Source organism: Megascapheus bottae, chromosome 11 (assembly GCF_031878675.1).
Source record: "Megascapheus bottae isolate mThoBot1 chromosome 11, mThoBot2.hap1, whole genome shotgun sequence".
Lineage (NCBI taxonomy): Eukaryota > Metazoa > Chordata > Mammalia > Rodentia > Geomyidae > Megascapheus > Megascapheus bottae.
Window position 1 is genome coordinate 13,451,449 of NC_143519.1, and position 14,431 is coordinate 13,465,879.

Sequence of the window (14,431 nt, forward strand, 5' to 3'; positions counted from 1 at the left end):
ACATGTATATATTTATATACTATTTTCCCATACTTTAGTCACATATTCTTTTCCTAATAAACTAGAAGAACCAATAAAAAACTAAAGAATGTAGTTTTGCCTGCAGAATGATGGTAAATGACATGGACTACATTTCAAAGATGTGTAGCTGCTTTGCAATAGATATAAATTATGGTTATTTGTTTCAATTTTCACATTACTGATTTTGTAAATCTTTATCTCAGGCTCAGACTGATGTCCCCACAAGTGACCAATAATAGTCACAATCCATCCCTTCAGTGATTCTTTTATTTTGGTGGATATTCTTGCTATTTAAAAACAAAAAATAGAAAATAAACAAATACCAAAGCAATTAAAATAAAACTAAAATAATTAACCATTTGTAAGTACATTGTAACCTTGTGAATTCTCCGCCTTTAAAAAGAAGAAGTTCCAGAGAATTGTTTAGATTTAATGAAAGATTTAACTTTTCTTATCTGACTATAGCTTATAAGAGAATTACAGAAGAATTAAATATGTAGAATTTATCTCAAGCAGACTGCATGTCTCTCACTATCCTCCGCCTCCATGAGGGACCCATCATAAAACATGAGGATTACTGAAATTACTAGCATAGCATTTTAGTAGAGAAATGAAAGGAAGTAAAAGACATGACAGGAAAAATAAAATGGCTTTTGAAACATTTGGTTTATCTGTAAGACATTACAAAAAAAAATAAGGCAATATAATTACATTCTGAGATACCAGAATAGCATTCATATTTTTTGTACAAATGTTTTGTATATTTTAGATGAACAAATATATAAAAGATAAAGTCTTGTAGATAACGTATTTGTGAAGAGTACAGAAAATATTAACACTATGTTTATCTTCTAATTTCTGTAAACTTGATAAATATCATTTCTTATTAGCCTGAATACATAAGGCAATGGATATTGGTAAAGAAAAGTTATAATTATTGTCCGCAGATAAGTTATAGGAAAGCTGATGTAGCATGGAAAATGTGTAGGATTTTGTTTTTTCTTTGGTGGTTGAATTGAGGGCCTTGAGTGTGCTTGTAGGAGCCATTCCACTTGGTTCATGGTCAATTTTGCTCTGGCTGTTTTTGAGAAAATGTCTTGCTCTCCTATCCCTGGCTTACAAAGTATTCTCCTCAAACTAAGATTCCCCTGATCTTTACATCCCGAGTAAACAGGACTATAGGCCTGAGCCACTGCCGCAGGGCACAATTATGACAAATGGAGATACTCTTGACTAAATGTACCTAGACTGCTTCATTGAGCTGCAGTGACCATGAATATGAATTTATAGGGGACCATTAAGTTACTGTCATTTTTGTCATCATTTCTGGAAATTTATTTCACAGAGTACACTCGGGGACTGGCTTATCACTAGATAATTAGTGATTATATTTAGAAATATTAGAAGACAGTATATATTCTTTTTATTCATGTTTGTTCAGTACAAGTAATCCTTTAATTGAGAATCACAATCTTCAGGTACCAAAAATGCTCATTCATAAAGATTCAAAGAAAGACTCATATAAAAATGTTAGTGTAAGTATATATCTATACCTATATATGTTCTAACAGTTGTATAAATGACACATAGGAACACAAGAGATATTTTAAAAGCAAGAGAAAATGACTCCCATTAAAGCTCACAACTGCTCATAGCCAATTTCAAAGAAGAAATGGTTGAAGTATTGGACAAAGAGTTAAAAAGAACAGGTATAGGGCTGGGAGTTTGGCCTAGTGGTAGAGTGCTTGCCTAGCACGCACGAAGACCCGGGTTCGATTCCTCGGTACCCCACATACATAGTAAAAAGCTGGAAGTGGTGCTGAGGCTCAAGTGGTAGAGTGCTAGCCTTGAGAAAGTCCAAGGACACTGTTCAAGCCCTGAGCTCAAGACTAGGACTGGCGCAAAAAAAAAAAAAAAAAAAAGAACAGGTCTAGAAATGACCAATTGAATCAAAGAGGATTCAAGCAAACAGATGAAGGGAGGAAGTCAATTAAGTTCCTGAACAAGAGAGGCAAAAACAAGGCTAAGATATTGAGAAAAGAAACTGAGATTATGAAAAAATGAAATAAAGCAGAACTTTGTAAATGAAATCTCAATCGTGTATAAAACACAGTAGAAAGCATCATCATCTGAACAGATCAAGCAGAAGATTATCTGAGATTAAAGGCATAGTCCAGGAGTTACCAATTTCAGTCTTTCATAAAAAATAGCATCTATTCACAATGAAATGTTATTCAACCATACAAAAGAATAAAATTATGTTACAGGAAAGTACATGGAACCGGAAGTCTTAACATTAGAGTTAGCTAGACTCTGCGTAGTAAATTTTTTATGTTTTTTTTCTCCCAAAGAAAAGTTAGATTAAAATAAAAGAAGTCATGAAGGCAAAAGTGGGCACTCTTTGCGAAGAGAGTAGACCTGCTGAAGTGAGAAGCAGGGACCAGAAAAAGAGATGAATGTGCAATTTATAAAATTACATATGTATATATATGAAAAGTCTATAGGTATCCATATTAGAAGCATAGATGTACACAGGTAAGTTTAAAAATATTTTGTACAGTTAATATGCACTGATAAATGTTAAAAAGATAATCAATATATTTTATGATTTGTGGTATAGGGTATATATTTACAATCATTCTTTGTTAGTGAATATTCTTTTTTATTTTAGTGTATAGAGGGGTTAAAGTTATATTCACCATATGGAAGGTGCATTAATTCTTACACATTGATATCCCTTCTTATGTTTTGTCCCCACTTCCCTCATTCCACCCTCACTCCTCATTTTTCCCCTCCTAATTCAAATAAACAAGTAAACATCTATATAATTATACCAGGTAGCAAAGTGGGATACTCTAACAATATGAGATTAACCAAAGGACATCACAAGAGAAGAGAGAAAAGCATAATACAAATATTCTTTATGTACCCAAGAAATTCTATCCCCTGTAAAACTATCATTTGTGCCACAACTGATTCAATAGCATGTAGAAAAAAAATGCTTGTATGTGTTAATTTTTCTCTTGAATTTGCATTAGGGGTTGTAAAATATAATTAGTATATTCTGCATTTTAATTTAAGGAAAGCAAGTGGATAAAATTAGAATTAAATGATACTATTCTTATAATTTTAATTTATAAAAGGAATGTAGTATTTAGAAAAAAAAAGTTTACGATAAAATTTAAACAAAACTAAACAAAAACAGAAAAGCCTAGCAAAGAGAGGAAAGATATATTTGTGTCTGTGGAAAGATGAGAAAAGTCAAAAGGCATCAATTTATATTTTTAATTCCTAGATTCTGCCTTTCATAAGAACTGACCACTTATATGCTCTCGAGAATAAGATTTCTTTGAACTTTTCCCATAAATATTTTCAGATAGTTTGTTTGGATGTTTGTATCTTGAAATAAAACTGTTTCTAACTATGCGGATGATTGTAAATTGGTCACCCTATATCCATTTCCTTCTTTTTTTAAATTATAATGTATAGAGGGGTTACAGTTATATTCGCCAGATAGTAGGTATATTACTTCTCACACACTGATACCCCTTCTCATGTTTTTGTCCTCATTTCTCTTCCCCCACACCCTCCCAATCATCTTGTTTTCCCTCTTCCCTTTCCTATTTCAAATAATTGTATATATAATATGCCAGATAACAAAGTCAGACACTGCAACAATATGAGATTAACCAAAGGGCAACAAAAGAGAAGAGAAATAACAGTATGTTAAGAACAACAATCACATTATATAAAGCTCTTGTTGCCATATACTGGAGGTCCTTTCATTTAGCCTCATTCTCTAAGACCTTATGTATTTAGGTTTTGAGCTACTATAATCCTCTGCTAGGAGAGTCCTAGGTGTGTACTAATTATTACAAATGAAGGAAACCATTGAGCCTATGTACCTTTGAGTCTGGCTTACTTCACTTAATATGGTTATTTCCAAGTCTTTCCATTTCCATACATATAGGGCAATGTCATTCTTTCTGATAGCAGCATAGAATTCCTTCTTGCTTTATAGACTCCTGTATTACTAAGTCTAACTATGTCAAGCTGCAGGTCTTATTTCCTCCACTGTTTTACAGCAGAAAAGTTCTGAAGAAAATAGCCTTGTAAGTGTTCTTCATGAGACTTCTGGATTTCCTGTAAGTGGAGATATTGCTATTTGGAAATGGAGCAGCCACTGGGAAAATGAGATCCTTTGAAAACAATAGTTTTATACTAAAGGCAGGAGAGTAATAAAGTAGAGGGGACTCCAGTTCTCAAGTTATCAATGACTCACTGAGGGAGCAAACATTCCTGTGCGAGATAGTAGATACTCTACTTTGCTATTGCAGTATCTGAAATAATTTAGACAAACTGTAAATTAGTGGATATGACTGTGCTTATATTTTTAAAAGGTGACCCGTGCTCTGAGTTCTCTTTACATAGACCATTTTTGGATTTCATCTATCTGTTAAGGTAAGCCTTTGTAATTCAAGTCACTTTCCTGTGTGTCTTAACCTGACAGAGTACTAAGACAAAATTAAAAGAAGTGCCAAATACTAAGCTCATTTCAAGCTGATAGTTCTTGGGGGATGGGTGCTTAATGGAGAGGAGATTGGCAGTATAACTATATTTAAAAAATCAATTTTTCCATGAGGGAGGATAATAGAATTGTACAAGAAGGAAAATAGGAAAATAAAAGGCAGATGTGAAAGACAGTGGTATGTTCATTGAAGATTTGGAATTGAATAAGGAAAAGTAGATAGACTGGAATGGTAGTTTGTGGTTTTATTGGAAAAAAAACCTAGAAGGAGTTTTGTCTAAGAAATTTATCTTTTCCCTCTGCTTCTTTGTTTCTTCTTCCATTCTCCCTTCTCCCATTCTGCTGGCCATGTTTCCAGATTATTAATTAGCCTGGTAGAAACATTGAGCAGGATCTCTAACGTGATCATTAGTAAGGAGTTTATGTGGAGGTTTCACAATTATTCTCCTTACACAAAGGGTTGAAAGATATTTTCTTTCTATTTTTTTTATAGTCGGATTATTAGAAGATAATATATTTAGAAGATATTATATTTAATTTCAAAATTTTCTAGGTTTTAAGACAGCGTAGATGAAGGTGAAAGTGTGGTATTTTAGCAAAAGCCAAAAATCTTTGGAGCTCAACTTTTGCTTGTCCTTTGTAAAAGTAGTAATTCTTAAATTCAATCTTTATTGAAATGACTTATGTCTCTTTGTTCTGTTTCTCTACAATAGCCTTGTGTGTGTGTGTGTGTGTGTGTGTGCAGTAGATATCACTTTAGGCATAATTTTAATTCCTTTGTCATTTTTATTATCTTTTTGGAGTTATTTCTGTGGGGATTACAATTAACATCTTAGTGATAACAATCTACTTAGATTGTCATAATCTAAGTAGGTTGTTTCATGGACTGCTGGACATTTTTTCCCTTATAGCTTATTTCCCATCCCCTCAGAATTGTACTGTCATTTAAATGACGTCTTCTAAAATAGTGTGCCAGTCAACGTACTGCTTTAAAGATCTGTCTTTTAATCTACATAGGAAATAACAGCAAAAATACATCGATATTTTCATTTTACTTACCTAAATAGATACCTACACCATTGTTTTTATTTCTTTATGTTGATTCAGATTATTGCTTTCATTTTTTCATAATACCCTTAAGGAACCTTTGGTATTTTTGACAGGGCACTGCCTGTACAGGTGGAAATTTATCTGAAAATTTCTTAATTCTCATTTCTGAATGATACTTTTTGTTGAACACAGCTTTAACCTATCACCTATTTCTCTGCACTTAAAAAACAGTAGTCTCCTTTCATCTGTGTCTTCATCTTCTACTGTGTTAGTTTCCTTTGGTCAGTGTCAGATAAAACTCTTAAATAGAAGAGAATTTGTAAGTTTTAAATTGTGTGCTATTCTGAGTAGCATGATGAAATATCCTATTGTCTTGTTTCATCTTACCTGCAGCATGCCTTTCTATTGTATCTGCACTGAGTATGCCACTCCTTTTTGTGGAATCACAGTAAAGGAATTTACTGAAGCAGGGAAAACATAAACTCGTTAGGATGCAATTAAAGAAAAATAGTGTGTTTTTAGGAGCACAGTATGGCTTTTACTGCTGCAGTAACATAAGATTTAGGACATCCTGTTATAGAGTTAGTAGGTTCACTAGTTATCTTTTCCTTATGTGGACTCTACTTTGAGTTTTAAATATGCAACTACATGTGAGAGGTTACTTCTTTAAAAAAATTCCATTTGACTCATTCTACCAGCTTGTAGTATTTCTTTGTTATGCTTAGTGAGACATCCTCTATGATTCTGTCAGTGGTCATCTTACTACATTGACTGCCTCAGAACCAGAGTACTTATGTTCAAATAACACTTTATTTAATAATGTCCCCAAAGAACAAGGGCAGTAGTATTGATATTTGAATATTCCAGAGAAGTCATCACTTCTGTTCAATAAAAAGATAAGAATACAATGTAATATTTTTAGATAGAAATAGGGAGAGAACATTCATATACTTTTTATAAAAGTATGTTCCTATAAGTGATTTACTTCAATAGTAATATTATTCCTCTCTTCTTGTTCCTAGTTAATGAACCAAACTTTATCATTATGTATGAATAGGAAATTTAGGCACATGGATTGGTTCTATGTAGGGGCCCAGATTCTCACGGGGACTCTTGAAATGTGTCCTTTCCAGCTGTGGGAACCACCATATACCACCTCACTGCTCTCTGCCATCATTTCCCATGAGCAGAAGCTCTGAGTCTTGGTAAGGAGTTTTTGCATAAGTTGTCTTTGTACTTTGATTGTGATTTCTCAATGTATGATTTTTTTAATGTATTGTACCTGGACACCTTAGGATTCAAGGATGCCTATGTTATACTATTTTTCTAATTCCAAAGGCTAGATTAGCCATTATTTCTTCAAGTAGTTTTTCCCATTTATCTCCTTTATAATAAGGCTCCCCTTGTACCTATATTGATGAGCTCAGATCTCTGAACTACTGTCCATATTTTTTCTTTATTTACATTGGATAATATTTTTTTGATGTTGTTGTCTTGTATTGCTGGTCCTGGGGCTTGAACTCTGAACCTGGTTGCTGTCCTTAAGAGCCACAACCCTACTTCCAGCTTTTTTTTTGAAATTTTATTTTATTATAAAGGTAATGTACAGATGGGTTACAGTTACATAAGTAACCAGTACATTTCTTTTGAACAGTGTTTCCTCCTCCCTCCCCCTCCCCCTCTGGCCTCCACCCCAAATTGTAAAGTTCATTTCCAACACTGTCTGTAGTAAGTATGACTTGTTGCATTGTTTCACCCTTGGTCCCACCATTTCTGTGATTCTGAATCAGATAAACTTACATACAATACAAAAGGTACCTAAATCAGAAAAAGTGACCATGGGGAATAAACCAGAGGAGAAAAAAATGAAAGCGAAAAGATACAACTGAAAACAATACACTAAAAATAAAAAAAAGAAAAAAAAACAAAAACAAAACAACCACAAAACACTTGTTTCTGCATCTTGGGTATCATTTCAATTAGCATCATTTTATGTGGTCATATGTACATAGCTATTGTGAACTCTGTTAGGACTTTTCCTGCTTTTTAATGTGATTAATCGAAGGTAAGAGTCTCATGAACTTTCCTGTCCAGACTGGCTTCAAACCAGGATCCTCAGATCTCACACTCCTGATTAGCTAGAATTACAGGTGTGAGCAACCACACATAGTTCTGGATAATCTTAATCAACCCTTTTATTTTATTTATTTTTTATTATAATATAGAGAGGGGTTATAGTTATATCCACTAGATAGTAGGTGCATTACTTCTCACACATTGATACCCTTTCTCATGTTTTTGTCCCCATTTCCCTCCCTCACCCCTTACCAATCATCTTGTTTTCTCCCTTTCCTTTCCTATTTCAAATAAACAAATAAATGAATATGTAGTATGTGAGGTAACAAAGTCAGATATATAACAATATGAGATTAACCAAAGGGCAACAAAAGAGAAGAGAAATAACATAGTACATTAAGAAAACAATCATACAAGATAAAGCTTTTAACCTATTCAGCTTTCCTATTTAGCTTCCACATTGATTTTTTTCAATTAAGTAATCATACATTTAATCTGTAAATTTATTTTCATTTTTTGGTTAATTTTTGTAAATACTGGTATACTTAAACATCATTGTCATATTTAACTTTAATAATTTATTTAGTTTTCTTCTATGAGTCCATGTGTATTTTAAATAGCCAACTTAAAAACTTTATCTCATAAATCAAATGGCTAGTTTTCCTCAGACCTTTCCTTTATTTGCCATTTTCATTGTACATCATCTCTGGTTTCCTCTGTTTATATCTGTTTATGGAGTGATTTTTCTTTTCATATTATTGAAGTTTTATTTGTGAACCTTATCATACTCATTAGGCAGGTATTCTACCTCTTGAGACATACATCAAGCTCTTTTTGCTTTTAGTTATTTTTTTGGACAAAGTCTCACATTTTGACCCAGATTGGCTTCAGATCATGGTCCACTTACCTTTCCCACCTGTATAGCTAGGATCAAAAATAGCCAATTTTTTTTGGGATGAGATTTCACTAAAATTTTTCCAGTGCTGACCTTGAACTATGAATCTTTTGATCCCTACCTCACAAGTAGCCATGAATCTTTATGCTTATATATATGAAATAATTCTGAATTTTTGATTTTGAAATATCTGATGAGTTCACTTAGTGGTCAATTTTCCTTATATGCCCAGAATACGAAAATCTCCTGCTTTTACCAAGGGGCTTTCTGTGCATGTTGGGATTTGCTTTCAAAATTCAGCTAATGATAGATATTCTGTTTCTGCCTTCACTTCCTGATATTTCGGTGCTCAACATCAGGTAGAGTTGAGAGAGAGCACAGGGCTCTCTTATTTCTTGATTGCAGACACAGTCTTATAAATTCATATGGCCCTCTATATTCCCCCAGAATATTTCTGAGCTTTGCAAGGACCTGTGGACATGTTATTCTCGAACTTTTCCTTTTATGCTCTAATGTCTTGCTTCTTCCATACAATCTTGACACACAATAGTTGCCTGAATCTGGCTTTTCTTCAGAAAAGGGGCTCTGTACATTTGATGAACTGTGCTTCAGGTCAAATGATGTCAGTCTTACAAGTGAGTTTTCCCAGTAAATCACCTAACAGATCAAATAACTCCATTCTTTGGAAATGGGCCTTTCAGGTAAGTTTAATTTCTATCCTTCTCCCTCTAGTGGCTGCCTGGCCCCTTTCTCCATGAAATGGCCTTTTGGTTTCCATGGTTACTGTAGAGAAGGACAGCCAGGTTTTGGAAAATAAGGATATATAAAATGCCATGGGTTCACTGTTATTACCAAGATTTGGCCCCTTTCTCTTGAATGAACACAACCTTGCCTGGCTATAATCCTCTTGTTAACTTCCAGAGTCCTAAACATGTTGACTCTGAACATTCTCATTGTTTTTGTGAAGAAAATGCAATTCCTTATTTTAGCTAACACCATCTCTTAACTCTCTAATAATTTAATGGAAGATTTTACATTTACTCCAGAATATCATACTTAAATTCTCATCTCTTAGTTTCCATATGCTAGGCTGAATAATTGAAACAGAATTTTTTTTGCCAGTCTTGCGGCTTGAGCTCAGGGGCTGTCCTTGGGCTTTCTCAAGGCTAGAACCCTACCATTTGAGCCACAGCACCACTTTCAACTTTTACTATGTATGTAATACCAGGGACTTGAACCCATGTCTTTTTGCATACTAGGCAAGTACTCTACCACTAGGTCAGACTGTTGGTCCCTAAATAGAATGTTATTTCAAATTAATTTACTTTCCAAAATGTATATAAAATATCAAGATACCCCAGGATAATAAATTATTTTTTCTTTTGGAATGTTTGTGATTGAGCTTACTTCTTGTAGCACAGAAATAATGGTAATAATACATTTAAATTTTATCCTAATCTTTTCTTTAAAAAAAGAGAATTCTCTATTTTGTCTTCCCCTTCCCCTTTCCTTCCCCAGTTGTAATGACTAAATTTTCTAAATTTTAATAACACATGCAATACCAGTCATGTCCGTTTTAATAACTTTAACTGATCTGGTCTAACTTTGAAGAATCAGCTTTCTAAGATTCATGTTCTCCATTTAATTTCCTAAAACAATGGCTGCACCAGAATTTCTGAAAAGGATTCTGGCTTCAGGGAAAGAAGAATTGCCTTCTTTTAGTGAGAAGACGAAGGAAGAGGAGGAGGAGGAGGAGGAGGAGGAGGAGGAGGAGGAAGAGGAAGTGGAGGAGGAGGAGGAGGAGAAGGAAGAAGAAGAAGAAGAAGAAGAAGAAGAAGAAGAAGAAGAAGAAGAAGAAGAAGAAGAAGATCATCATCAACAACAACAACAACAAGAAGCAGAACAAGAAGAATACAAAGAGTACTAGGGCTTAAATTCAAGGTCTGTGTGCCTCCTGCCTGTTTTTGTTTTGTTTCTGTTTTTTTTCCCAATTATTTTGGAGACAGAGTGTGGAGAATTTTTCTGCCTCAAATAGCCATCCTCAGGTCTCAACCTCTGGAGTCATTAAGATTACAGGTATGAGCCAATCAGCGACTGGTCCCGTAAGATTTATTTTAAATATCTTAATATGGACTTTCTCAAGTTACTTTACATGAAACTAAATTCAGGAAGGCACTCAGATATTTAACAGATGTTCTTTCCATACCTAGTTCTAAATCAGCTGTAGGCCCTAAGTCGTTTCTTTGAGTAATATAGTCACTGTATTATCATACTTTAGGGTATTTATGTGTCCACCAAAGTTCACTGAGTAGATCCAGGACTTTCCATGACACCAATTCTACTGCTTTCTCACGAACACATTTACGGCTGTGTTCTTATGTACTAAGGGATAACTATTAATCCAAAGCTAACTTTGCTCTAAATCCCCTGAATGTGCTAACTACTGTGTCTGACAGGAGAGTCTCAGTGTTCTGAATAGTGATGAGTCATATGCTACAATGTGGAAAAAATAATTGAATGCTGGCATCATGTATGCTCTCAAGCCTACAAAGGAAAGAGTGGCAATTTATAGTAGAAGAGAGTCATGTCCAGTCCCAGTGTAAAAATTAACTGTATAACTTTTTAGTAGGCATTTCAGGAGGCTTTTTATAATTAGGGCTTTTGAGAAATGATGATCAGATATGGGATTTTAAAACCTATTGGATAAAAGGATTTAAATAAGAGAACAGGCATTAAACATGAAAAAATCATGTGTGATCTACTCTAAAGATTAGTTGAGAGAGAAATTAGATTCTAAAGGTTACGAGTATATTTTTACATAGCATACATATAATCCTGTTATGTCTGCTTACAAATTCTAGCCAGGAAGAATGTAGTTTCACAATTAGTGACAGAGGAAACAAAGAGAACTAATAAGATGATTTCAGTTAACCCTCACATCTTAACTTCAATGTATTATATAATCTTTGTCTCTTGAAGAAACTAAAAAATGTGGGAAACTGATATTTGAAATTTAAAAAAACAACGCTATTTTTCCCAAAGGAATGAAAAGTTAAGAAAGGCAATAAACACACACTATTCTTTTAGCAATGTAAGCATGCAATTCTCTCCTATGAATAACAACAGCATATATTTATACACAAGGATCACAGCACATTCAGAATCCTACTGGAATTCTCCAAGTACATGAATAACAGAGTGCACTTGTGTGCATGGAAAATAGCATGACTGAAAAAAACTCTCACAAGACAATGATTTGGGCCCAATTCTATTCTCTTAGCTCATAGAATTCTTTTTATTAAAAAAATGAGCAATAGGGATGGTGTTTCAAATTTTTACGTATGGGCACCTATTTTTCCTAATAACATTTGTTTAAGAAAGCGTATTTTGTCCAATATAAGTCTTTGTTAACTTAGAAAAGAAACAAGTGGTTGTAACAATGCTGACTTATTTCTGTGTTTTCTATTCTAGTCTATGAACCTCTATGTCTCTGTTAGTGCCAGAACGATGAGGCTTTGGTTACTATAGTTCTGTTAGTATAGTTACAAGTGTGGTAGTGGGATACCTTCAGAATTTTTCTTTGTACCTAAAGCTTTAGTTTTTTTTGTTTTGGTTTCTTTCTTTTCTGATTTCATATACATATATAGTATATTCTACTTCCAAAAACAATGTTTTTAGAACTTTGTTTATATAACATTGAAACTGGAGATTTATTTGGTAGTATTACTATTTTCATGATATCAATTTTGATGATCCATTAACATAGGAGTTCATTCCATTTCTGATGTTTTTATCAACTTTTTCAGAATTTTACATTTTTTTTCGTTTTCTTCCTGTTGGTCATGGGGCTTGAACTCATGGTTTTAGCGCTGTCCCTGAGCTTCTTTAGCTCAAGGCTAACACTCTGTCACTCAGGTCTCAGACTCCTGAGTAGCTAAAATTACAGGTGTGAACTACCAGGTCCCAACTAAGATCTAAAGAGGTTTTTTGTGGTCTTCAGAGTCTTTTACATATAGAATCTACACATAGGGATAATTTGTTCTCTTTCCTATTTATAATCCTTTTATATCCTTCTCTTCCCTTATGTCTCTAGCTGGGAATTCAAGTACAATAGTAAATAGTAACAAGGATAATGGACGTGAGTGCTTTGTTCCTACCTTTAAAAGAAATGATTTCAGTTTTTCTCTGTGGTTGGTTAATATATATACCATATATTAAATCGAGGCACATTGCTTCTCAATTTTATCAAAGCTTTTATGATTTAGGAATGTTAAATTTTATGAAAGATTTTTTTCCTGCATCATTTGATATGATTGTATAGTTTCTATTCTTATTTCTGTTTATGTCCTGTATTTGTATGCATTATATTCATTGATCTGTGTGTGTGTTAAACCATCTTTCTGTCCTTAGAATGAAACCAACTTGGCCAGAGTGCATTTCTTTTCAGTGTTTATTTGTTGTGGCAATACATAAATATATACACATCTTAAAGTGTTATGTTAATAAAATCCTTAACTCAATTAAAATTTGTTATGATATATGATTATATTAGTCTTTAATGAAAAGATTATTATCTTTACCATTTTTCTGTCCTGAGCAAATGTCCTTGGCTTTATCAGGGCCGGTGCTTTACCATTTGAGCCACAGCACCACTTCCGGCTTTTTCTATGTATGTTGTACCAAGGAAACAAACCTGAGTCTCTGTGTATACTAGGCAAGCACTCTACCACTAGGCCAAACTCCTGGCCCGAGGGAATGATATTTGTTGGGCAGATAGCTTGTCCTTTACCATTAAATGAAGAACTAGAGCATAAGATCTTTGTTGCAATGCACACTCCCTGTCTCATCATCCCCTTCACATTTCTTGAAACTATGTTTCCTTAACTTAATCTTATACTTTTTCTGACATATAACAAGTAGAAGTTTGGAGGTCAAAGAGTGAAAGACAGAGCCCAGTCTGCCTTACACTCAGTTTCTAAGTTCTCACTAGTAAACTTGAACAAGCTTCTTTCTTCTCCTCCTCCTCCTCCTCCATTATCCCCTCCTTCTCGTTTTCCTCCACTTTCTCTTTCTTCTACTTCCCCCCTTCCTCCTCCTGTCTATTTTGTAGTTTCTGCAAATTGAGGTTATAAGTTGAACAAGAAAATAGTTATATGCATAAAACATTGGGTGACCAATTTAGATATTTATAACCAACGTAAAAGTAAGAGAGTCAGAAAAACCATTAGTGTTATATAAGTTTAAACAAGAGAGAGATTTTTATGTAGCATGTTTTCTTTTTCTCTTACATTTCTGTGAATCTTCTACAGGTAGAAAATTATATAATACTTTTTATGGTGCAGCTTTAAAGAGAAATGACCTATGCAAATCATGTTGTTCTATATAAGCATAATTTTAAAGATGATTCTGGAGGAGACTATAGATACTACCAGAAAACAATTGTTTCAGGCAATTAATCATTTTTAGGCAGGAGAAAAAACATTCAAAATGTTTATGTTGGTACTAGGGTTTGAACTCAAGCTTTCTTCCTTTCTAGATGATCATTTGAATCATATCTCTAGCTTGCTTTTCACTGGCTAGTTTTGAAATAGGGTTTTGCTTTTTTGCCCAAGATGGACTGTCCCACAATCCTCCTGTTAATTTTATCACCATAGCTGAGATGGTAAGCACATAGTATTATGTTCATCCTCTTCTGTTGAACAGGATCTTGTGAATTTTGTTTTTCAGGACCTACCATCTTTCCAACTGTAATCTGAATAGTTAAGAATATTGGAGTGTACTACCTGTGTTTAGCTCACCCTTTTCATAAGAATCAAAAAACATCTGGTTATTTTATGCATGAGAAAAATGTACATTTCTAA